The sequence below is a fragment of the Lonchura striata genome, chromosome 4A (assembly GCF_050655825.1).
Source record: "Lonchura striata isolate lonStrDom1 chromosome 4A, ASM5065582v1, whole genome shotgun sequence".
In the NCBI taxonomy this organism is placed as follows: domain Eukaryota; kingdom Metazoa; phylum Chordata; class Aves; order Passeriformes; family Estrildidae; genus Lonchura; species Lonchura striata.
In genome coordinates this window covers 13,594,419-13,622,292 of record NC_140742.1, presented here as the reverse complement: position 1 = coordinate 13,622,292, position 27,874 = coordinate 13,594,419, and the positions used below count along the sequence as shown (strand labels likewise).

Genomic DNA, 27,874 nt, shown 5'->3' with positions numbered 1-27,874 from the left:
CTCTGTACATAAAACCTGACCATTATTTTCATTGTTCCAACACAGAGTGTAGCAGACAAGGCAATGAAATGTTTCAGCTGGCAGGGTAGCACAGCTCTGACTGCCCTCCCTGTACCTGCAGAGATTCTTCCTCTTCCAAACTTTGGGCCAAGTTTGAGGCCTCCCTTTACAGCTCAAAAGACAACACTCACCAAGATTCACTTTCTCACAATCATTAAAATAAAAGAGATAAAAACTCCCCTTGCAACCAGCTGGGATTCCCCAGGAACACATCAATTCTTCCTTTTTACATACTTCAGTGCACCACAAGAATTATTTGACAAATAACAAAAAAACTGGAGTTGCATGCCACAGTCAAGGAGAACCCAGATATGTTCTTTAGTTCATTTTTGTTCTTTGTGATCAAGTTTTCATAAAAAAAAAAAACACTCTAACAATATACTTAATCAACAGTTCATTCCAAAAGAAGCTGAAAATTATTTCATAAAATCAGTTTACAGGAATATGGCCATTTTCACAGTGAGAAAAGAGGCATAAAAACTCACCCCTCAAATCACACCGCAGCTCTTAGAAAAGCTCAAGAATAAAACCTCTAATTTTTCTAAATTTAAGTGAAGCACCTTAATTTTAAATTAAAGCTGCCTCCCTAGGTTATTTCTTATTTAATCTTTTGCTAAAAGAAAAGACATGGTTTAAATATAGTCCTTTTTCTTTAACTCTTCTATTTAAAACAATTTTTTTTTTTAATGTTCTAAAACTCTGTCCCTTCAGCAACAAAAAATGTTTGTTTCTCCTTCCAATACCTCTTTAAAATCAGAGGGAGCTGTGACACATTCTGTGTTTGTCAAAGGAGGGAAGGAAACAAGCCAGCAATTTTTTCTATAGACACTTAAGCATTAATCCATAAATAAAAAAAAAAAAAGAAAAATTGTATTAATGAGTCACAGTAGACAAATTCTTTTCCCCTCTACCTACATACTGAAGCCCATTAAAATAACTTGCACCAGGCAGCATGGTAGAGGAGATGCTTTGGATACTGTGTGCCACTGGACTCAAATTTGTTAAATATTCAGCATATTTTATTAACCAAATCACAACCTGCAGTCTTGAGAGCTTCTGTATGATAATACCCTATTGAATGACCTGTCAGATTAATTCTCTAGAAACCATGCATTAGACCTAATAACCACACTTTTCCATTATCATTTATTCTGACCTAAAGATTGATTGTGAGTCCACAGGAGAAAACTTTTCCTTACAGTTCCCCTTGGTTGTAGTCCACAAGAAAGGACAAATTTCACATTGCTAAGGTGCCTCTTGATAACTCATAAAACCAACAGAAGAAGCATGCATAATTTTCTATTTTTTCTTAAGACATGCATATGTTTTTCTCCCAAGTTTGCACCACTATTTTGTCCAATCACTTGCTATTGTATTTCCCTCAAATAACTGTGGCCTAGAGACACAACCAACTGAATATTTTTCCTTCTTCCTCGGGAAGCTTTGATTTTGACAAGATTCAGCATAATAAAATCAAGCCCTTGACAAAACCTCCTTTACAAACAGTATTGCATGCAAAGATTTTATTTTTTTCCTAGGGGTTACCAATACCACTAAGTAAACCCTACTGAAAAGTGTAAAATGAATCTACCTATAACTGAAAACAAGATAAATACGAAAGTTCTATTACTCCTGTCTCCTTCAATAATACAAGAACTGGATACCATTATGAGAAATTGCAGACTTATGTGCCTGATACCACCCCTTACTCCCAAAAATCAGACATATGGTCTGATTGCATAGAATGAAAATGCATCAGGAGAAAAGAAACAAGAAAAAAGACAGCAGTTAAAATGAGCCTGAGCACCCCTGGCTCAAGGCAGATTAAGTTTTTCATTTTCTTGAGGAATCAAGATACTCATTTTCTGGCTAAACTACAGAAACCCAAGTGCATCCATAGAACTAACATCAAAAGACAGTTAACAGACCTTGGGCTCTAACTCTGAAGGCATGATACACCTTGGAGGAAAACACACCTTTTTTTTCTGAAGGAACTACATCTCTGTAAATACTGTTGAGCTATTCCTAACTTTAAACCATCAGAAAGTGGAGTAGCCCACAACAATGCCTTGAGAAGCAGACCCTGAAGTTTACTTGGCTGGGAAATCAAAAACGCCGATCTCCCTGGGAGAGGAAAGAAACTTTGAGCAGTGCTCAAAGCAGAGATCTATGAACAAATGCATTGAAGCCTTTGATGTGTGAATTTAATGCATCTGCTCAAATTATTTCAAAATTTCAAAAATAACATTTTAATGTGCAGACATTTTGTAATATTTCACTAGTCTTTTCTTTTAGCTTAAAAACTGGAATAAAAAGCATTTCCATGCTTTAAAATATTCATTAGAATTAGCATACTTTTCTGTTCTAACCACATAAAGTTTTAGCAAAATTATTAACAATTTAACATAAGAATAGTGTTCCCAAAAATGCAGCATTTGAAAAGCATGTTGGAATCTGATGTTCTCTGTGAAAAAATTCATGCTGGGTTTTTCAAAGCAGCTTTACACTCATGACCTTCTCATAAGCTTTTTAAATACTGTATGTCTTTCTAAATTAATTCATAAACGATATTGAAACATATTATCTCATTGCCAGTGCAGCTGGAAACCAAGCCACTGCTGCAAATAATTTATTCATATTTATCCTTTATTTTGTTCATGGAATATTTCATCAGCAAGTAAATCTCTTCCACAGCTCCCCTGACCTCTCCTCTCATCCTCCCCCATGGTCTACAAACAGCTTACTGCAAATGTATTTATTGTTATGCTTTGGAAGGATTATCATATATAGCATTAAAGCACCTTAATTGCCAATCTGAAGGAACAGAATTTTAAAGCAGGAGTGAAAACAGGAGAATTCATAATCTCAAACTGGGCATTTGAGAGAGATCTTTTACTGAAAGGGCTTTCCCCCTCCTGAGCTGGTGTCTAAAATACATTTAAAACTAGTGGGACCCTGTAGGATTTATTTTGCATCAGCAGAATTAAAATTTTATTCTCCCCATACCTTTTCAACCTATACATGCAGGCAAGCAGGTAAAGAACATCAATGGTCGACCTTTTATTTTGCCAGTAAAACACACAGAACTGATTTAGGAGTGGACCTCAATATGCCAGAGCAGTTCAGGATGGGAACGTGTCCTTCTCTCTATTGGCTGGAGTTAGGAGGGGGAAAAACAGGAAGAAGTTAGACAGGAAAGGCTCAGGTTATGAACCAAGATAATTACCATAATTTCCTAATGGTCAAGGCACCTCTGGAGCAGACAGTGAAGGAACCCATGGACTATCACTGGATATTTTCAGAAATAGTTTAGACAAAGCTTTGTCAGGAATAAGTGCAAGTTGAATTTCCTGTGGGCAAACCAACTATATAACATCCATTCCTAGATTTTACAACTGCTCTACATTACTCCATTCCCATTTTTATTTACCAATATGTATACTAGCATATACAAGGCAGGATACATGTATTTCTTTGAATCTATTTTTCACACCTATACATTTTTTTCTATTTTTTATTATACTTCTATTATATATGTTTATATAAATATATTCAGACATACACATACTATATCCTTTATTTAGCTTTCTTTAGTAAGGGTCACCACAGGCAAATAATTCTAAGAAACCTCCACTTCTTCATTTAAACAGCAACATCTTCAGTTTAACATTTAACACCACATAATACCAACTGAAATAATTAATGACCTATAATTTCTACTGTCGTCTCCTTCTCCCACCAAATAATTTGCTATTCAACTGAGGTATAAATAAAAACTAAAAACCAAATGAAGTTTTTCCTCCTTTCTTCGTATATCAGTTTGTCATTACCAGATGACCAGCACAGCTACAGCTAGATTAGTTCTATTCTGAACATAATTAGAAATGCCTATTTTCACGTTAACCAATATATATGTATGATTTCAATAAACCTGAATCATAAATAAGAGCAAAAAAAGGCATCAGATTTGTATTCCGCAATAATATTTATGATATCAGCTTAGAGGATTCATGCTTGCCAAAAAGTTTAAGACAGAAGGAAAGAATCACAAGGTCTCTGAAACAGAGAAACTTCATTATATTGAATCACTAACATTGTAGCAATATTTCCATCTACTGGGGGCTAGATATAATTAGCAGTTATTCACAGATGTTGCATCCACTTTTTCCAATGAAAGTTAAATTGATTAAGTATAAATACCTCTTACTGATATGATCATGCAATCTGGCCCCATGATTTAACATTTTTCATGTATGCCCAACATCAAGACATAAAAATAATAAGATCTATTAAAAGCTGTTGCCTTCTTATCTTAAAAGGACTAAGACAAAACTATGGCAGCATATAGAGGCTGCCCCAGGTAGGTAGCACATATGAGTCAAAGCACATTTCCTACATAAAAAAGGACACCTAGAATCTATTGATAAATCATCTGGTCCCTCAGTGGATTCATTTCTCATACGACAAAAAAACTTGATTTAAAGACCTCAGTGTTTAAAGAATCAATGATGTCAGTCATGGCTTTATTTTTGTCACAATTACATATTGCAAAAGCAAAACTTCCAAGTGTCATGCACAAGACCTCCATTTTTCTCTGATTTCTCATTTCTCCCTTCTTCTATTTCTCTCTACATGTCCATGTATCACCTTTTAAACTATTCTCTCATTTCTAAGTGGCATTTTACAAAAAGTCCAGAAGAGTGAACAATATATCACTACTAAATAGCAAATAACCAGTCCCAGAAAAATCAAGGTCTAACCTCTGATTCTAAGAGAACTTGTTTCATTTTAAAGACTTTGTCCCACTTCAAATAGAAAATGCTTACCATTTTTGCCTTCAGCTAAATCCCACCACACATTATTTGGAGATAATTTACACCAATAGGCCAAGCAATTTAATTTACTCATAAGGCTGTTCACATGGGCTATTGTGGATTCTGAGGCCACTGAGTTTTGAGGGTATCACAGATTTAAGAAAACAAGCTTAAAAATAACTTTTTAAAGCCCATGCAACATGAGGATTCATTCAATCTTTTGCAGCAGCCCCTGAAGGCTCACATAAGCAAACCTGCATCAGGCTTTTCTTCTGAATTAACTTCAAAGCACCTCACTGGCAGTTCCAAAGTGAAATCCAAAGGCAAACCCCAGCCACCCTTTGGAGTGGCAGCACTAACTTTGGCCTCAACTACCCTGACGTACTGAGCTTGTGTCTGACAGAAGAATTTGACTCTGTATTTATGTACCCTCACACTCTTAGATATCCCTGATTGAAACCAGCACAGCAATTCCAACATCCATTCTGACAGGGTCATTACAAGAAAAGATTACTGCTTCCCTTCTACAGCATGCTCTTGTCAAGTAAAGCCTTTTAAGTGTATGTGTAGAATAATTTAGACCAGTACCATCTATTTTTGTTCATGGATAATGCAGCAGACACTGGCAGTTAGTCTTGGTTATTTCAGATTGTGCAGCCATGTTACATAAATTTGCATTTTAGCACCTGATTATATTCTTTTATTCTCCCAACCAATATGGAAGCATTGTGCTTCCCTTTGAGGTGGGTCACAGAATAAAAGTTTGCAACACAACTCTATTATTCTCAGAGTCCAGAGAATCCTCAAAATCTACACAAATATTGTTGTACACATGTACTCCAACTGAAATGAGGTGTTTGAGCATAAATAAAAACAACCATTGCCGCGTTCCCACCCCAGTCTCAGTTCTCAGTCCCTTTCTGCCCCGGCTAGCTCCCGATGGGGCGAGAAGGGCAGATGGAAGCAGCCTCCGCTGAGCCCAGCAGGGCTTTGGAGAGCGCTCTGTGGGTCTGACGGGCGCAGCTGAATCCCACGGCGTGGCAAAGAAGAGAGTCTCTTGTTAGGGGCTGAATCCAAAGTTTGTTGTAGCGCAGCAGAGCCCAACCACACCTGAACAATGCCAGCCAATGGGAGCACAAGGGGCGTGGCTCTTGTATAGACGGACACATAAGGGAACCAATGAGGGATGGATATGGGCGGGGCCCCAGGCCCCTGTCCAATCACCGGGCACCCAGGATGGAAGGTTCTGGATGTATGGGCGGGGACACCGAATGACTGACAGGGAGCCTGGGCGGGGCCAAGGGAATGACTCAGCACTTTAGGGGTTGATTGACACCCAGGGTAAGGCGGGAAAACAGGGACAAACCAAGCTGAATGTGGGGGTACATCGGATCAAACCATCACATTGCAAAATGATAACAAAACATGCAATAACACAACTCCACAAACCATGAAGAACTTGCAAAAGGTTTTTACTATTCCCTGCTATTTATGAGGTACTGCAAAGTATAGCACATGCAAGAGTTGCAGGAAGGTATATAAAAAAAAATATTATTTCTGTGGCATATTTTATAATCAACACTGAAGAGTAATTTTTAAGCTGTAGAGAGATAACAAAGAGATCTAACTTATATTTTGTTCTTTGACACAAAACCCAATTTAAAAATATTACCTGAAGTGGAAACAATAAATATTGTGCCAAACCCCCACATTCATTCTGAGAATACACCACAGTGAATCTTCTCACCTTCCACTTAACTTCTTCTAATGAACTTGAACCTCCACACATGCTCAGTGGGGACAATCATTTGTATAATTCATCATAAGTGCTTCTCACAAAGCAGCCCAAAGAGCCTCCAAAGTTACAAAAAGACAGAAAGTCCTGACCTATGCAGGGTCTGTTTTCAAAAGGAATAGGTTTAGGCATAAAAAAAAATCCTTCCCAGCATCACAACAAATAAACATCAGAAAAGCAAAAAAAAAGATTAAGTGGTCCAAAACAGACAAAAGCAGCTATAAAGATTTATTGTATTTATGTTTTTATATCAGACTACCTGAAATAAATAGGATTTGAAGTATGAATTCTAAATACCTCAGAAGAACCTTCCATTGCTTAATTTACACCTTTGCTGAAATACCTAAACCCCTGGATTACAGAGCGTGCTGGGTAACCCACCTAAATCATTGTGGATTATTAAAGAAAAAGTAACTGTCAGCAATTGCTTTTTTGGATGAGGCACCCACTTCCCCATCAATCAGCATTTCTGACACTGATGATGTAAATCACTGCTGCATGTACAATGCTACAAACAGTGCTGGAAATGGAAATTTATCACAGTAACTAAGTAGTGCTCAGGAAGGACTTAAATTTCAGAAGTATTTCCCAATAACAGTGCATAAAACAAGCCACTGTGAGCAGCTGTTGTCATTCTGATACCTGGGACAATTCAGTAATTTTTTACTCGCAGATTAATGAAAACTATATGAAATAGAGCCTTAGAGCCCAATCCTGTTTAAACACTTGATGTTCTTCAATTCAAAGATAATCAAGAAAAACAGGTGATTGAAAACTGCAGATAATATTCAGAGACAAACTGAAAAGGATTACAGAATCAGATTTTGAGAGAGAGCAAGGTGTTTTTTTCTTCCTGTTTCCATTTTAACTTTTTACATCTTCTTTCTTTTCCATTCTTAGTTTCTTTTTTAGTTCTTAACATAAAAAGATAGAAATTGAGAAATAGAAGAGAAGTCAGTAATTCCATTTTATGGACAAGCTCCCAATTTTTATCTTTGCTAAGCAGAAGAAATAACTTCAGGCTCTTAGATCAGCTTTTCAACTGCAAGCTGTGTAATCTGCATAAAAACTATGAATTTTCTTTTCATCTTCCTTATGTACATTATTGTCCCCTTCATTCTATGAATATTGTTATTGTAATGACAAATGGAGGAGCACCCACTATGAGAGACTGTGTAATTACACAACAACACTTTTCCTTGAGGAATCCTTTGGTTTTGGCTTCAAGGCCATGTTTCAGAGAAGTTTCAGACATGCATCCCAATCTTCATCAACTATTTTCTTTCACAAAGCAAAAGTGTGCTATATTATGTTAAAAAGTTTTTTCATAGCTTGATAACCTAATAATTTTTCCTAACTTCATCTTCAGAAATTTGTCAGAAACTTTCTATAACAACCTCATCTAGAGGCACACCTCTAGCACAGAGTTAGTTAAAGCAAGTTAGCAAGTAAAAACATGCCTGTCAAAGTGAACTAAAAAGCAATAGAAATAATGATTTACAGCACAGCCCAAGACCATGAAGAGACCCAAATTTCCCACTGCCCAGTTCTCACATTTTGTAAGACATCTTCTCTTTTAAAAAAATACCAGAGTGAAACATCAGAATGAAGTGGTACAATCAAAATGACAGCAAGTCAGTGATAGTCACTGAATACAACTTGTAGTTTTGTGAAGCATTTGGCATCTGAGCTGGTGGGAAACCCAGGCTATGGAGGTACCTCATTTCTCATCAGGTCTCATGTCAGTTGCTGTAAAAACACATCTTGCTAAATAAAATGCAAGCACAATAAGTTATCATCTGTGGAGTTTATACTTCTGAACTTATTCAGCTGTTGTCAAATAAAAAGATCTTTCTCAGACTTTTGTATAACTTAAGCTTGCAAACCTCTATAGAAAATAAATTTCTGGAGTAAAAAAAAAAAAAAAAAAAAAAAAAGGAAAAAAGGAAAACTTTTGGCACAAGAAAACAATTGACTATTAGTACTTCCTCTGATAAAGAATTTTAATTCCAGTTTGAAAGGTACTTATTGCTACTGTAGAACATTTTTCAAAACCAGAATACAAGTAGAAGCTACTTCCAAGGTACTAAAAGGATAATCAAAAACATTCACTGGACAAAAGCATTTCTCTCAGGGTAAAAGTTGTTTTCTGTGATGTAAGTAACACCAAAAAAGTTTATCCTTTTTCCTGTCTTGAACAAAGAGCCCCAACAGTGGGCCAGAATGAAAGAATATATGCAGAAACTCACATAAATTACTTGGTACATGAAAACATGTATAATGCTTGTGGGAGGAACTAAAGAAAGCCTAAAATTCAAACTAAAGGAACTTCTCCCTTCTAAAGTACTGCTTTTCCAAGAAAATTAGTTCACCTCAGAACCACTTTCCATTTAAAAAAGAAATTTAAAAATTAAAGATGCATCTACATCTATGGAAAAGTCAGAATTTGATTGAAATCAGAAGAGGGGGATCATAGCATTTCTGGTTGGAAGCACTGACAGAGCAGCCTGAACAGGGGTGCCTGGAACTGCAGCTCTCCTCAGCCTGATTTATGAACCACACCAACATGAACAAGCCAAGACTCCTGTGCTTCACCAGGATTTCTCTGCAGAAGAAACCAGATAGAACATAAAAGATAGAGCCTAGTCATGCCATAACCAAGAGCAAAGGACAAAAAGTCAAGTTATTTTGAAATCCAAAATCCTTTACTTTCAAGTGATGTATAGTGTGAACCTTTCAGCTTTTAAATGCAAGTAAAATTTTGCTGCAGGAAGAAAAATAATAACTTTTCAATTAACTGAGGTTAGAAGATTAAATCCTTCACATTTTTTCTTCCTGTTTCTCTAACCAGCTATCCAAAAATATAACCTAAAAAGTAATGAATTGCAAGGTACTCACTCCTTTAACCCTCTGCCAATAGTGTATCTCTCTACTAGAGATATCTTCCCCTCTTTAAGGAAGTTGTTGTTACCATACTGTATTAAAGGTGATCTTAAGTTGTGGCAAAAGTCAATCATGTCAACTTCATACTGGTCCAAAGCTGCCAACCAAGTGTTAAAAACAAAATAAGACAGAGACCATAAAACATTGATTCAATTGGCCTTAAAAATATTGGCAGTTTTACTATGCACCACTATTTTAAAGAGTGTAAAATTCTCTTAAGGTCAAAGTCCTACTAATCTGAAATCCCACAGCAAAAAATAAAATCCTGAAGACTTCTGAAACGCAACCAAAAAACACCATTTTTGGAGCATCAATATTATTGAGAACTTCAATATACCAAAACCCATTTTCTTTTCCTTAAGTTTTAGTTGTTGGTTTCAAATCTATTCCCATTGTACATAGCACTTGGCCCCACTGATTATAAACACCCACTGTATAGAAACTAATTAAGAACATAAGTAAAACAAGTCAAATCAAATTAATAACTTTTCATGAAAGCTCAATAATCCAAACACTTTTTTCTTGATAGAAAGCAATTTTTTACTTTGAGGTATTGCATGCCAGTGGCATGAGACAGTCAGGTATCTACTTCCTATGGCATTTCTCCTTACTAATTTCTGCCTGTGATAGAAATAAAAAAGTAGGAAGGTAAAACTTAGTTTCAAATGACCTGTACTAGAAATCTCTGCCAAAATACCTTTGCAGAAGATAAACTAAGAGGGGAAGTGAGGCATACAGGTAGGCAATCCCAGGGGTGCTGACAGCCCTGAACGCAACCTCACCACAAGGCTTTGATTTTCAATTTCTGAAGAGATGAAACTGCTGGGAAAAAAAAAAAAAAAAACAGCAACTTTTTACCAATGCCCTGTGAGTACACACATGAATTGTGTGTGAATTGTGTCAGTGTGGCTGCACTGGCAGCTCCTGCCCTACACACCTGCCTGTATAGCAGAAAAAGGTACTTCCAGGCACATACCAAATTCACCTTCAAAAAGCACAAGTTTCTTTATCTACACAAAGATACACCAGACTATCAAAAGACTACAGCTTGCATTATCTAGACCTTATCCAGGGTTATGGGTTTTTTGTTGAATTTCATTCTACTAGGACTGCACTCAATGTTAAAATGCAATAATTTCCTCCTAAGTCCACACCTCTTATCTTAAGAAGAGGAAAAACTCCCAGGTGTGATTGTTATTTAGGGCATCTTTCCATTTCAAGTTTTCCCTGTTGCAGCAGAGATTATTTGGTCTGTCCCATGATCAGTAAAACTGTTTTATCTTTTGCTACTGACATTAAAATGTTTCCTTTCTGTGCCTATCTCTACAAAGCAAATGGAGTTAACTAAATTCAATATTAACATAAACAGCTGCATTCCAGGACTAGTATGACCCTAAAGGGACTGGTAATTAGGCCAGTGTTCATATTGGCACAAGATGCATGTTAGACTAAGCCAGGATAGTTCTACTCCCCTTGCACTGCACTACTACATCCTGCTTTCTCCACAGCACAGGAGAGAGAGAAATCCCTTGAGGATTTACAAGCAGAACTGTTCTTTTAACACAAATAGATATCACACACCCTCTAAGGATGCCCTGTAAAGCTGATGCATTTCCTCCCTCCTTTCTTTCTGTACTGCAATCAGGTCCAGCCAGTCTCATGAAACTACTGGAAGAATATGAATTTCTCATTTGCCTTGAGCCATAGCACAGCCTTCATCTGGAAGAAAAATCTGAGCAAACTACAATACACTAGAAAGGAAAACATGCAAATAGTGGCCAAAGGAGCTACTGTGTCTGACCTCACTTGGATTCTTCTTTGCCTACTCATCCATTCCAGTGAACTTTCTTCAGGTCTCTCATGTGTTAAGAACAGACATTCAGAGATATATCAGGCATCAGAAAAAGCCAAAAAGGCATTTTTGCAACTGACTGGCTCTCTTGTTGAGAAAAAGACTTTATTGGGAAGAACTCAGCCTTTGCTGATCGCCTTTATTCTCCCAAAAGTGTTCAGAAATCAATCCTTACACAGGAGCTGCAAGAAGCAACTTGAACAGGCATTCATGGATAGAATACCTTGTCTTATTTCCTTATCAGAGAAATACTTTTTTAAAATGTACTTCACTCCTTCCCTTTAAGTCAAGTGCATAACATAGAAATTCAATAAAATGCTACATAGATTTATAAACAAAGGCTTGCTGCTCTCCCTTTTACGTTGTGTTTGCAAAGTGCTTCCACTTCAGAAGTGCTGGCAGTGCTTCCTGATCTGTGAGAAGCCTGGAGACATCTCTGCAGCACTGGCCCAGTGACACTCTGATGCTCTGCTTTGTTGAAGCTCCATGGTGGTAGAGCTGACTACAGGCACTCTTCATCTTTTCATTTTGCTGCAAAGATTTGTTGTTAGTTGTTCCTGAAGTGGAAGAATAACCATTTTATACAGGAAGGGGCTAAAGAGAAATCTGAAGTTATCTCAACTAGCTGTTTCCAAGGGAGCTTTGTTTTTCTGTGGCTCGATTCCCTCAAGCAATTTTTATTTCCTTACTATCAACAACACACCACCTCTCCCTAAGGCACATACGGTACTGTGGTTCAACCAAGACCTGACCCCAGAGGACCCTGAAGTACTTGGCAATAAATTGGACTTCTGAAATAACATTTTTTCTAAATGATAACAACTCAAGCCTAAGAACATAAGCCTCTGTAGGGCACCAATCTAACAATGACTGGGGTATGTTATTTGACAGACATTTTGAACTGGCTAAAAACCAGAGAGCTGCACTGCAGCAAAGAGACTCCTTCATGTCTACTTTCCTTCTTTTCAATTTTACTTCTTTTTCCATTCAAAGTACTTCTAAGTCTGCATTGAAAGTACAGATTTCATTTGCAGTTTATGCTGCTCAACTATCTGGTCTTTCACTAGAAGACAAAGTGTTTTTGTTTATCTTGTAGGAATTTAAACAGTACTAAACTGTATCTCTACCAAAATAAACAAGGTCTCCCTAACATTCCCAAATATGAGTATGGCCTTGTAATACATGCCTGTGAGCACCCACTTTACAATTATGCTAAGTAATGAAACCATGTCTGGAATCTGGTTTTTAAAAGTGCATCTTCAATCAAATGATAGATCTTGGTAGTTTTAATAGTAACCAAGAAATACTTATCAGCTCTTGTGAAACTGCATCTATTTGTGCTTGAAATACTTCCCTGGCTAAGGAAAGCAGTTTTTTCAACTGATTCACTCTCAGGCTAATTTGAAGCCTAGTTCTACATGGCCTCAATTTGATATTAAGGCAAGTTTTAAAGTTTAAGCAGCTGCATAATCCCCAGGAAGGCTCCTGCACAACCTGTGCTTGGCACCATCTCACTGAGACCTATTACATTTCCTTTGTGGGATCTGCTACCAGTGGGACAAGTTCAAAATGTGAAGGTGCAGTCCATTTAGTTTCAAGAGAATACTAATACTCATGAGGAAAAAGGTAATCAGCTTTGACAAACTCCAATCAAGCAAACTCTAATTAAAAAGCATCTCTCCAGATCTGAAGAATTACATCAACATCTATTATCTTCCCTTACTTCCCTTCCTCCTCAACAAGTAGATTTTATTCTTTACTTTCCCACACAATAGAGTAACAACCTGTGCCAGCCCAGTTATCTTTACCATAGAATTAACATCTGCATAATCAAACTATATCAACTAAAAGGTGCAGGGTTGAAGAAGATAAAGGTATTTCTATCATGCCTTTGATTGTAAGGAGTTCAAACATAACAGGGCCAGCAAATTCAAGCCAACACTTGATAATACATAGTTAATATGTAAACTTCATTCAAATTCCCATCCATTATAAATTTATGTTTCTAAGAGGAGCTCCTGAAGCTGTTACTGTGATATTATCATGTAACTCTTACAGATAAGAGAGACAATACTAAGGCATCTGGGAATGTCTTTTACTAAAATTAAGCAATCATTCTTTAATTTCTGAATGCTTGCAATGAACTATTATGAACCATTGTTATTTACTAGTGCAGTGAGCAGGACATTTCCACTGATTCCCATTCAAGCAATTGGTACATGACTTGTCTATTATTTGCAAATAGAAGAGTGTTAATTTGTGCAGTAAGTCGGATTCAGTTTTGCTCAATCATGCTTCATTTCAGAAGGTAAAATAATTATTCTCCCTTTCTAATTCTACTCTGGATTAGAAATAAAACAATATTTCTAATTTCTTCAATCCATCATAAACTGTCCCCATGAAGAATAGGGGAAATATTGTTAGAAAACAATAACATTCATACCTGATCTAGGTGCCCTTTGTGCATCCCCATCGTGAATGCTTCAAACCAACTCATCATTACCTTTGGGTGCACCTGTCTTGGTCTTGAGCCAAATCAGGCTGCAGGCTGGGATTTGGCTGCTCAAAACATGATAGTTGTCAATTCTGAGTGTTGGAACTTAAAATGTCCCTCAGACATTTTTGGAGGTTCCAGGCCCAGGTCAGAAGCATTTGAGACCCTGGCAGGCAGCTGGAAACAGCTGTGATTTTGGGTTTGAACCTTGGAATGAGTTACCAACCTCGCAGGAAGAACAAGAAGTCACAAAAGTTTAGATGTTATAGTAAAAGTAGTCACAAAATAGAGGGAAGAATTTTTTAGTGCTGTACAGGGGGGTTTTGGTTTTGTACATGGGGGTCAGAGGTTTTAAGATGGATTTGGGATCTGGGCCTGCCCTGTCCTCCCTCTTTCTCCTTCCTTACCTCCATGTTCTTGGTGATGTTGGCACTCACAGATTGGTTTAGAGTAGAAAAGCACCATTTAATATAGGTAATAGGCATTGGGGAAAAACTGTAACCATGTAACACGTAATGTACCATATAAAAGATAGAAAATCACCATTTAATATAGGTAATAGGCATTGGGGAAAAACTGTAACCATGTCACACGTAATGTCCCATATAAAAGATAGAAAATCACCATTTAATATAGGTAATAGGCATTGGGGAAAAACTGTAACCATGTCACACGTAATGTCCCATATAAAAGACAGCAGCAGCCCTGGCGGGGAGAGAAGAAGCAGTCGGGGTCAGAGAGGATGTCAGGGTGTGTGTGTGCCTCTGCCTGAGCTGTGAGCAAACCACAGCAGCCCCAGAAGAAAATCTTTTAGATAACTTGTAATAAACTGCCTTGAGACCGAGCAACAGAGACTGCTGAGCCTTTCTTTGGAAGCACGGGCTGGAGGAGGTTTTTTCACCACACTGAGCCAGCCCCGACCCAGGGTGGTCTTCAAAACTGAGGAGATGTGAGGAGACTTTGGCATTTGGGCTCCTCCTTTGTGCAATTCACCAGCACTCAGCCCTCTGCAGGGGATACTCAGGAGATGTTCCAACACCCAAGTGTGTGCACTGCTTGGTCTGACCTGAAGGAAGTTCACCTGATCTTTGTACCACCAAGGAAGGCATCAAAACTGAAGGTCTTCAAAACTGAGGAGATGTGAGGAGACTTTGGCATTTGGGCTCCTCCTTTGTGCAATTCACCAGCACTCAGCCCTCTGCAGGGGATACTCAGGAGATGTTCCAACACCCAAGTGTGTGCACTGCTTGGTCTGACCTGAAGGAAGTTCACCTGATCTTTGTACCACCAAGGAAGGCATCAAACCTGGCAAACTGCCTTGCCAGTGCAGACTGGCCTCCTGGCAGATCTCTGAGACTGTCTGCCTGCAGCAGCGCTCCCTGACCCCCAGCAGCACTGCCCTCAAAACACACTCAGCACTCACTTGCACCAAGGAAGCGCCAGAGCACCAGCACAGGTTTGACAGAAGCATCTTCTTCACTGAACAGGCCATTCCTATTCTGCAATACATTCTCACACAAAGTTTTCTTTCTGCAGATGCTGTGATGGTCACAAAATCTGTCTAGTGCAGTTCAAAGTAGGAAAGTTTGACTTTGTGTGTGGTTTTGCTGCTGCCTAAACAAAAGAAAGCACAGCTCAGCATCATGTATTTAATAATTATTTTTCATGCCAAAAGAGCCAACAAATGTCAGCTGATCTGATGATAAACTTTAGCATCTGTGTGGGTTTTTTAAGCAGGATGATTAAGCTTAATTAATATAGAAATAACAAGTTATTCAGAGCTGAATGATTTTGTTCTTGGACAGTGCACAGGAATTTAGACTGGTTAATAAGAGATATCTTTAAAGAAGTCAAGCAGAAACCTCCTAATTTTCAACTGTTTGACAGCTTATTTAATTGTGGCTTTAATTATCCCCAAACAAATAATTACTTGATTCTTTCTGTATTACACTATTTGAAAAAGAGACTTTCGTTAAAATGGGAAAGAAAAGTAATACAATCAACAATGGTTATGAACAGCTATATTGTTCTGCAAGCTTCTCAAGTTGTCTAAAGTAAATTTGTTGTTTCCTCCAGGAAATGATGGATTAGCTGTCCTGTGTCATTTACAAATGCATTAATCACTTCCTCCTCTGTATATTACATGACTATTTTAGGTGAATCTGCTAAAGTGTTCACTCCTGAGTATCCTAGGATGTCTGCTGGGCTTCTCCTTGTTGGGACAAGTTTCATGCAGGCACATAAAGCATCAAACCACATCAGGTTGACCAAAAGAAATTTATCCAATTTTTTCTTAAGTCTACTACCCTTTCACATGTACTAATTTTTAATTTAGTTTGGCAAATACAGCATTTAATGTCTCCTTGTAAATTTTGCAATTTATAATTCTACTCCTTCCCTGATAGACTGCAGGGTTATTTGTATAGGAAAATACAATCTGGAAGACTGATCTGGACATCCATTTTCCTATTCTTATGCTGGAAGGTGTTAAAAAAAAAAAAAACCAACGAAGAAAAAAACCTTCAAAGAACTTTCCTCTCACTTCCTATTAGTCAAAAACTGATTCCCTCACCAAAGTCTTCTCATCTGTATTATCCTTACAATTCTATGAAGCCAGCTAAAACAAATACACTTATAATAATTTTTTTCCATTTTCAATTTAAGCTAATACTTGCCCTGTCTCTTTGTAATATTCCCCAAATTCTATTCAATGCATAAAACCATAATAACATTTTCGTCCCTATTAAATACTGAAATTTATTATATTTAATTTACTGACCTAGTCCAAAAGTTTACTGACATAAATGAAAATACAGATTTCTTTGTCTGAGGCTTTTACTTCAGAAATGCAAAGTGCTGTCAGCAATTATACCTACTCAGCTCTGAGGGAGGAAAGGGAGAATGTGGCCCTTGTTCCTACATTTAAAATATTTATATTGGCCATTTAAATATTTATATATTTGTCACTTTAAAATATTTATATAACTATCTATTCAGCACTTCATATATTGGTGAGTGAACTTATATAATGAAAATAAATTATTTATTAAATATTTACTATAGTTTAATATTTTATGAAATTTACTGTGCACACAGTAGGAATAAAACTGGCAAGGGATGAGGAACTCTAGAGATTACTTTTGCACTTTCAGCACAAAACAACAAGAATCCCTTACTTCTGCACTGCTTTCAACAATATTTATAGGTTTGCTAAGAAAGTACCTCTGTTTAGAAATTATGTAATTCAACATCCTGGCATAATTTGTCCTTGGCCAAAATTCCACCAAGGTTTGTAGAATTAGTCACAACTGAAGCTGATCCTGAGTTTATAAGCTAGGAGATCAAAGAAGGAATTGAAAAAGGTTGGATATTTTGAAGTTTTTAGAATCAAAACTTCTAAAACTGCTTTTGACTCCTGTGCTCTCAATATGGGCGTCTAACAGGGTATTCAAAGAGAAAAGCAAAATATTTCCTTTATCCTGCATTTAGACATGAACAGAACTTCTCAACACCACTGAGAAGTATCTGATACTCCATGCAGCAGATTTAAAAAAACAAACAAATATCTTCCCTATGGCCCTGAAAGTTTTAACTTTTTTTTTATCCCATAACTGAACTCCACTTTTAAGTATCAGGTCACAACTTGAATGTGGCCTGTGCCAAATTCCAAACAGTCACAGTTTATCTGAATCTTCTACAAAATATGGTGTGAATTAAGAAAGAAAATAAACCAGAGCAACAATCCAAGGATCTGTGCTCTGGGACACCCAGGGACAACATCAGGATCTCAGAAAACAACCCCAGATAACCATTAAAGGATTCCATTGCTGGCACAGTGTGCAAATCAGACTTCCCCAGTAAAAATATATAAGAAACTAATGCTAAAAGGATATTGCAGTACCAATACATTCCTCATTTACATTTTTACGACAAGCTGATGTATTGGCAGTAAGTTAATACCAAAGGGCTTATATGAGTAGAAAAGTCCTTATGGCTTTGAAATTTCCTCAGAGCTTTTTAATTCTGATTAACAGTCATAATAAACTCTAAGCATACTCACAACCTTCAAGCATTAAACTTTATTAATCTACATAACATGCCAATTAAGCTAATATACTTTGATTCTGTCTAGTTCTGAAAGATGTTTTAATTTTACTGACAAATACAAAACCAAACCAACAAGCAAATCTCATTGCTCAGTTTTTGAGCAATTGACCTTATTTTGTTGCATTCTAATAAATTAACTTCCCAGTGGGAGGTACATTTTTCAGGAGCTAAGAATTGGCTTGCTGCTAGCAACCAGCAAGATTCCTGTCCTTGAACTTCAGAGAGGCAGAGGGATCAAATTTGCTCCAAAGGTAGGATTTGTTCCCTTACCCAGGTGAAGTTCCTGCCACATCCCAGGCTCTCTCCTCTGTCCCTTCTTCACCTTCCATGCTGCTCCATCAGCCCATCTCCTGTGCCTCCCTGTATTTTCTGGTGCAGCACACCACAGAATTGCTTCTGTGTTGGAATCTGAGGTATGGATGATTCTGAGACTGTAGAAAGTCTCTGTCTTTCTGCCCCACTGCCAAAGCAGAAGCCATAATTGGTCTGTGCTGGTTTCCAGGTTGTTTATTCTGTTTATCTCTCACATGTTCTGCTGCCCTGCCCAGCTCTGTCCTGCAGGGCAGCGTGTGGGGCTCTGCCCTCAGTGGGATGTGACAAACATTAAATACCAGAAACTCCCTGGGCTGCATTTACAAGAACGTGCCAATATCTGTCACCTACGTTGGACAGTGTGTCCCCAGCCTGAACCAACAGAAAAATGCCAACACCACAGTGAGACATGGAGGGCATGAAGAGGAGAAAAAGGACAAGACACACCCAATTTCCTCCATCTTGTCCCCTTTGAATCCCTAATCTAGAATCCTAAAATTTTACTTTTGCACACATGCCACACTTAATTATTACTTATATGAAACACTCAGAGCTTGTAATTCATGCTGTAAAATTGAAAACTCTTTTCCATGGACAGAGATCACAGCCAGTGTCTCTGGGGGCTCTGTCCAGGGGGGTTCCTGACCCCTGCCAGGGTCCCAGACCTGCCAGGGCAGCCAGAGGGAAGCTTTGGATTCCCACACTTATGCTGCTCTTGGGGTCACTGTGACCCCCCACGTCCTCCTTCAGCCCCACTCCTGAGGATCCCTCCCTGCCCGGGCATGCAGGAGCCCCTGGCACCCCCGAGCTGGGACTGGCACCCCACACTCAGTCACAGCAGCTTTGCTGTGGCTCAGCCCCTGGCTTCCCACTGCACAGCCTCAGCATCCAGGTCCTTACAGGAAATTATTCTCTGTGCAACAACTAAATGGCAAAATAACAGCTCAAATGGTACCTCCAAGTAGGGACTCCAAAAAAGGACCTCCTGGGCTTTTATCTGCTCACAGGCTATATGAGGGAAAGCCTGGAGCTCACTGCCATCTCCCTAAGGAATGTCAGGAGTAGTCTCTGCCTTGAGAGAGCCAGCCTCATGGCCCTTGTTTAAATTCAAGTAAGGAGCTAACAGGACACCCAGAGCTCTCAGACTTACAGAATCATTTATTTTGATGGATGGCTGTTATTATACCTGCCTGTGTTTAATTGCTTTCTCCTCCAGTTACCTATAAGCCAATTAGGAAACGCTTCCTGCTTCTTCCTTTCACATGGATGGCATCATTCTGATTGCAGGGTTGTCAACAAGAAAGAGAAAAAAGCTTCTTCCTAAACTATGTATATTTAAGTTAATCGTCCTGCCTGCTGCAACTGCCTCCACAGAAAGAAATAAAAAATTCTATCTATTCAAAAACAGACTCCTCTCAGGTGAGGTGGCATGCTGTTTCACAGATGGGAATTTGCTTTAGTTGTGTGCAAGTCTAATATTTTAAAATATTTTAGGGAGTACTGCTCTGGCCAGAAGCAGTTGTGGTGTGATGGCCAGGGTACTTCTGAAGCAGCTCTTTCAGATGAAATAATGTTCCACAAAAATGCCCCCTATGAATATTCCAAGCAATTCTTTCACTGAAAAATAATGCATGCTTTGAATAAATGTTTTTGCATGTGGTAAATTATTCATTAATCAATAGATTATGTGGAGGGCTTGATACAAAAGTGAAGTATTAGTTTCATCCAGCCATTTGAACACCTCAGTATTTTGTAGAGCCATGCATGCAGTAAAGCACTGCAAATTAATTTAGCTATGTCCTTAATCATGATAAATCAAAACAAGGATAATGGCATGTCTCTGATCCCCCACTCACACAGTGACAATTTTTAGGTGATGAGATACTTGTCTAGGGCTCCCACAGAACAGTAGATTACAATGCATTTTAAAGTTAATTTAAAAATATTTCAGCATAGCTTGGAAAGATGAATTTGTAGTAAAACACACTGACAGTCTCTTGCCATCTGTGTCAGACTAAAAAAATTCAATCCCAAATGGCCCAGTATTAAAACTTTCTCTCCATTCCCAAAAGTTAACACAATCTCAATGTTGAAAATCAGTTACCAACAAAGTGTCATGCTGCAACATGAGCAATGGCAGTACAATGAGATCTGTACAGCAGCAACAAAAGTCAGAATCCTAACCCAGGTACCTAACAAATTATGTTTAAATGCTGTTTTACAAAGGTAAACAAATAAATAGTAACTATTGGGAACTCTGGACTGAGAGAGTTAAAGCACACAACTACCTATGGATAAACTGGCACTCAAGAGTGACTTCAGTGATCTTAGACACTGGTTTGGGAATAAATACTGAAACATGAACAAAAGACATCTTCATCTCCACAGAGTCGGAGAAAAAACATTGCTGAAGTGAGGAGAGAGTTATACTTGCTGCCATCTCTCATTTTTCTCTGTTTTCTCAACTTCCCTTTTGCACTTGGCAGAATCACTAAACAGCCTTTTTCAGTGAATCACTCACATGGTGCTTTCAAAGCCTGTGAAAGAGCAGCAGTTTGTGTAAGACTCAAGGTTTAGGGCACCTACAGTCTCCTCCTGAAAAGCTGGAGACTGCATGCTCAGGATGGAGCCAGTGGAGAGAGATATATAACCCATAATAAAGGCCTTTTCTTTGACAATTCAGAACACAAACAGAAATAGCTCAACAGGTGTGGAGGGTCCCAGACACCCAAGAGGAACAGATCAGCCTAGTTTCCATTGCCTGCTTCACCTGGGCACTGCCACCCAGGAGGCACAGAAATACAATCTTTCTCTTTCCAGAAACCAGTACAGATGTCACAAAGGAAATACAGAGGGAGGGGGAAGGAACCATGGTTTTGCTCATGCTGCTTAATGGGAATCTCATACATAACCCCACATCAGCATGGAATGCCACTAAACTCCTTACTCAAAGTGATTTTCAGAATACCATCTATGTCATTGCATACATCTCTGATACATCATTTTTAATCTCACACTGACATAACCCCATCACCTGACTCTTTTCTGTAAAATGGGAGCAATACAGCACACAAATAAATCAGGCTGCCTAAGTCCTGCACTAGAACCTCCACCCAACAGCACACCTCTAGTTTTTACCTGTACATTTTACCTGTACACTCTTAACACAGTCAGTGAACATCCTTGGGGTTTGTCTTGAAAAGTTATTTTTGGAGCAAGATTTTCTGGCTGTGGCATTCACATTCTCTGGACAGAGAGACATAATTATGTCTCTCAGGAGAAGCACAAAGACAAGAAAGCAATCTTTCTCTCTGCTCCTTTGTTTTCCCCATGTGGAATGTGGTGTGGAGATTGTTCACCTGCAGTGATTGCTGGATTGGATTCTGGTGAAGGTTATTTGGGTTCAGTAACCAATGGGATCCAGCTGTGTCTGGACTCTCAGCAGGGTCACAAGTTTGTGAGTTAGTTGATAAATAGGTAAGTAAGAAGAATGTATAATAGGATAGTATCTCTTTAAATAGTACATTAATGTAATATAGCATAGTTTTAATAAACCTATCCTTCAGCCTCCTGATCTGGAGCCAGACATCATCATTTCTTCCTATCTGGGTCACCTGATTTTTCCAGTAGCTTACTCTGGAAAAGAAAGGGGTTTGCATTCTAAAATAAATCTCCCTGCTTTCTACGAAAGATTAAGTTCTTGTGTTTGCATCACAAGGACTTGCCTGCCTATATTCATCCATACAAAGTGCAGAATTAGACATAACCAACTCAAAGATCAGAGATGTCATTTAGTTTTATTCATGGAATGGCACTGATATAAACAAGGTCAATTCTTCCTACTGGTATTACTGACTTCTTTGAAGTGGAAAGACTAAAAGGAATGTCAGACCTTTGCTCTTTACTGAATGTTAAGGAAACAAAACAAAAAAAAAAACAAAAACAAAAACAAACAAAAAAAAAAACAACCAAACAACAGAAAATGCCACTTACCAATTCACAGATAAGTCTACAATATTTTTTTACTCGACTCTAAAAACTCTGAAAACCCCATAAACAGTGTCCTCCCAAACATAGACACAGTTCCTAGGCACAATCAATCTTTGACTGATATGCTAAACTCAAGCTGCTTATAAAGTGACTCGGTTCAAGTTAATGGAAAGGAAGATTATATCATATAAACCAAAATATTTTATGGGCTAGGTGTATGAAATCAATGAGTCACTTAGATTTTATAGTCAACCTAGTCACAACAGCAGATGACCTTGTGCTTTTCACATTCCAGGGATCGAAAGTGCACACTTCTTTACATTTTTCTTCTTTAATCTCCTAGCTCAGTCCTGCCATCCTCATTTTTTACAGTTTGGTTTGCCAGTTACAGCGGGGAGATTACGAGTGATGTACGTGCCCAAGATCAATATGCCTTTAAGGGGATGGAATTCATATTGATCTCCACTCATGCAGCACCTATGCCTTGCTTGCTATAATCCTTCCACTATAAACAGAGGAATTGCTCCTGCATTCTGGATTTTTTCCCTTATTGTTGCCCCAGTATTGCTCTTTCCTATTTCTACATCCCATTCTCAGACTGCTCCTGGAGCAGTTTCCAATCTTTGCTCCCAGCCTAACTAAAAGCTCATGGCAATTTGGTCTAACATTTCATGGCAGCAAAACAGAGTTTTGTGGTTGTCCAAAAGATCCAATCTGATTAATTAGACCTTCCTAAATCAGAACAAGGACAACAGCTCATAGTGCAACTTTATTTCCAGTACCTCTCTTCAGACTGTGATTCACAGCTATGCTGGGCATTGTGGTAAACATGTTCTGACCAGACTGTCTGATGCAGAGCTTGAAGAATTATTTGCACATGGAATCATCACAGTATTTACAGTAAAATGTTCTATTTCCTGATTATTTTGTGTCTGTGTTCTACTGCAGGCATTCATTATGGATGGACACATACATTGCTGCAAGTACATAAAGCACAAATATGAGCTGTTTGTCTCACAAAGAGCTGTATCCTATCCAGAGAGACCATGAGGACTTCAAAAATTTAAAAAAAAATTAAAATCACATTTTGAAGCAAGCCTTTCCAATCTAGCAGTCAGGCTGCTATTCCAATTACCTGGCACACTAAAATCCCCATATTGTTCATGATTCAGAGTAGGAATTTAAAATCTGAACACTGAGTATCCCAACTCCATGAGCCCCAGCTGCTGGGTGTTTTTGCTACTGTTTCTGTGCTCCCCATCGATATTGCAGTTTGAAACAAACAAAACACAAAGAAAAAGCACTCTGACTATGAGTGGCTCCAGTGTCATTCTGGTTTTGAGCAGGAAAATTTCTCAGAGCTCATATTTCATAGGGTAGGAAAGTTATTTTTCCACCCACAAAATCTAATGCTATGATGTACTATAATACCTAATCACTACATTTAGCTGAGCCAAATGTGATGAATACTGAAACAAGTGTATTACCTTATTTGTTTCATCTTGCTTGCAGAAAGGTTTATAAAAATTCATGTCAGGACAAGGATTTAGTGTTCTTCCTATGAACATCTGCAATCCCATCCCCTGCAAGAGCTGACACATCTCCTTACATTGATAGCTTTGCTTCCAATCATTCTGATTTTCAGTCTCTCAGCAGTTTGTAAACCTGACCCATGACAAGGGTTTTTTGCATCAGATGGAGGATTTCAGTCCAAATTAATGAATGTCTGTCCATTAATTTACAGTATAAAGACACTTCCAGAGTTTCCTCTTCTTACAGAAATATTAACTCTTTACCATCTTGGAAATATTTTTCTCCCTGAAAATTACTCAGTTTAAAAGTAAAGTAAATATATGTATGCAAACAACTGAAAACAAAATACTACATTTCTCAAAACATCTAGATGGAAAACAAAAGACCCTTAAAGATTACAAGCTGTGTTAAATCATGCAGGTTCTGCCACCAGTTTGGGAGTAGCTCAAAGCACTACTCTGACTCAACAATGCCGGCCCTCAACCAAGAGGAAATGCTTCAGTGTCAGAAATAAAACTAAAATCATACTTCCGGTCTTGTTACAGACCAGAATTTATACTTTTTAAAATCAACGTCTCCTGCTGAATTAGATTTATCTGCAAACATTAAAGAGAACTTCAAGAATACAAAAATCTTTCTATAATTTACAGTTGTCTAAGAAAAAAAAAAAATCCCAAACCAAACTTGTTCTCCAGAGATATTTAAAAGTATATTTTTTTCCTTTTCATAGAGCCAGAGGATTATTCTCCTAAACAGACCTCTCCATGGCCACAGGACCAGCAGCACTTAGCCACATGAGGCAGAGATGTCTTCCCTCATTGAAACACGACAGAAATACAGCACCTCACCAAGAAAGAACAGGGCCAGGCAAGCAACAAGGCAGAGACAACTGGCAGAGACTGCAGCCTCAGGCCTGACAGCATCTCTGCCTCATGCCAACACCAACGAGACAGAAACTGGGAGCTATTAATTCCTTATTTTAAAATATCTAATTTTGACAATCCAAAGCTAGCACTTCATTTTGGTATCCAACCAATTTTCAGCAAGTGCATTGCTCTCTTCTCAGAGTAAAAATCTAAATATAAAAGAGATCTGTTGTGTGGTATAATAGAGGCGGATCTACCTCCTCAGCAGAACTGCAACCACTTCAAAAATATGGAACATTTGCATATGAATATTTTCAATGGAAATTAAGCACCTTTTCAGTGTCTACATATAGCACAGTAGTACAAATTAAGTCACACCACTATTCATGTGAATTTATGCAAATGAGAAAGATTTAACAGAACACTCTCTGAAAAAGTAATCCAAGAAGATTCCTGTAAAAATTAAGATATTAATTGGCATAAATTATGATTCTGCTTCTTTGTAAGAAATGCAGAAAAAATATATTCCTTTCTTAATAATTGTCTGCACATCAGCTTCCTGCACTGACTGAAACAAGAAGAGGTGGCACTGCTGACCTCAGACTTCAGCTGCAGTCTGACTGAAGAACACACACACATGGCTGAAACAGCCTCTGGAAAAACATTTCAGCATATGGAGTTTGTCTGGCAAGGGCTTGGCTGCACATGCACTGCAGAAGGTGCCTATGGCAGCAGCACAGAGTGCTCTGGATAATCTTCTGAGCAGCAGCTCCAACCCTGCTGCAAACTGGACAGTGAGAATGTCACCAACTGCCCCAAAGGTGGGGCAAGAAGTGACCTTTTCTTCTCTACTTCCTTTCATCAAAACAAAAGCCCGAGTCATGGTGTCTCATATATGAATTAATCAGCAGATCTGTGGCTGTCACAGGGCTCTTATCTGCTTTTCCCCTTCTCTTTCAACCTCACAGGGGTCTCATTGCTGCTCTTGGAGCTGTGCCCACCTGTGATAACAGACAGGGAAGGCATGGAGCTGCACTGGGAGAGCCACACAGCAGAAACACTGCCAAAGAGGGGAACAAAAAACAGGTAAGAGATTGACTGATTCAGATAAGTGTTGGAAAAGAACACAGGAGAGCTCTGAAGCTGCAGAACCAGAAAGCATTTCTAAATGCAGGAAACAGGATTTAATTCCTATGAGTTAGCTCAGGGAATAACACTGAAAATATCCCTCACAAGGAATGGCAACTCTGGTCTCCATGCAATGTGTCCACAGCTGTGGAGCAATTGTTTACTACTTTTTAAATGTCATTCTGTCTCCCCTGGCACTCCAGGTCACAGTCCCACAAGTCAGAGGCACAGGAGTACTCAGGGCAAGCTCAGCCAGGCTGCCTGGCTCACCCTGCCTCCTGCAGGGACCCAACTCACTGTGCATGGGGAGCAGAGAAGGGGTCTGCAAAGGAGCATCTACAGGGCAGGAGGCAGCTCTGCTGTGTCTGGTACAGGTGGGAGCAGAGCTCTGAACCACACACCAGCTCAGCATCTCAGCAGCAGGAACAGGAGCATGCAAGAGAAGAAGGACACACTACAGGTTCTTTTGGTGTTAGACCATCTGATGTCATTGGGGAGAAAAGTTCAGAAGCTCCTTGTTGTATTCACCTATTGCAAATGCAGGCAAACCCAATGGGAAGAAATGACCATGTCTGACTCAATTCAAAAGGCTAAATTATTTCTTTATTATAACTAAGCTAAAATACATTAATATACTATATAAAAGGAGAATACTAAAACTACATACTACTTTCTCTGACTCTAACTCATAACACAACTCCTGACCCTCTCTGAGAGTCCAGCCCCAGGTAGGTTGGATTGGCCATCAGGCTCAAACAATCCTCACCAGAATCCAACCAAGCACTCACTCCAGGTAAACAATTTTCTAAACACATTCTACATAGGAAAAACAAGGAGCAGAAATAGAAATTATTTTCTCTTTAATTTCTCTCTGTGCACCTCTATGAAAAATCCTGAGAGGGAGAGAAATGTGCTTGTCACATTCACCTGATGAGAGGAGTAGGGCTGGGTCATGCAGGGGGCAGGAACAAGGGGACACCCCCACACTGAAAGGTCAACAAGAATAGAGTTGTTGCAGCAAACCTGTCCTTAGGGGTAGAACTAAACCAGGAGAATGAAACACTGGCATGGCACTGGCTCCACACACCTGCCCCACAGGACAAATGAAGAGACCCCTCTGACCCCCCTGCATGCTCCAAAGGCTGAGCCCAGACATGAGGCAGTCACCAGGAGGAGCTTCCCTCTCTCCTTCCTCCCTCAGCACAGCCCAGGGAAAATCAAAGTCCCCACGTATCTCCAGCCCCATCCCCACCTTCACCTGGAACATTCCCACTGGACTGAAGCCCTTGGGACATCCCAGATTTGAAGGTACATGAGTGTGACCTCACAAACCAGTGGTGACACCAACAGCAAACACCTTACAGCCATGGTTATGGGCACAGGGGTGTCAAAGTTTGGGTTTTTGTGGATTTCCCATCAGATCCAGGGGAAAAAATAAGTGAGTAAGTGGGGGAAAAAAGCAAAAATGTACCAAAATCTGCTGAGATTTAAATGCATTCCCTGCAGGAATCCTCAGTCAGGTGATCTGCACTGCCCAGGGTTTGGGGCTGAGGTAGCTTGGCAGTGATGGAGAAGTTTGGGAACAAAATTAACCAAGTCCCAAAGCCTTAAAGCACCAAGACAGTTTTCAGCATAAAATACAGCCAGATATACACTGGCAACAAAATATGCAACAAAATGAATTTGTTACATAAAATCATTTTTCCTTCTCTTTAAGCAGAACAGGGGAAGGAAGGATTAAAATATAACTCAAATGGCTTAAAACATAGCTCTTACTTCCAGTGCTCATTACTAGAATTATACATTTCATGTCTCCTGTGGAATAGATGGAATTTTTTTCCTACTTCCTGCAAAACAACATTTGCTTATTCAACTGCCTTTTAGCAATGGGTGTAATCATGATCCCAAGTGACATTTGCAGTGAGAGCAACTGAGTATTCACCCTCTCTCCAGCACTTTATTTCTAGGGATGCTGTGTTT

The 27,874-nt window shown here is 38.8% G+C and overlaps 1 long non-coding RNA gene across 1 annotated transcript in view; it reads right to left on the bottom strand.

The window, feature by feature from the left end:
* The window catches only part of LOC146763287 (uncharacterized), a 48,726-nt gene extending 21,260 nt beyond the window's left edge, over window positions 1–27,466 (bottom strand). The window contains exon 1 of the long non-coding RNA XR_014952442.1: window positions 21,529–27,466. This is a non-coding gene — a long non-coding RNA (uncharacterized LOC146763287). The remainder of the gene's footprint in view (window positions 1–21,528) is intronic.
* Between the last annotated feature and the right edge of the window lie 408 nt (window positions 27,467–27,874).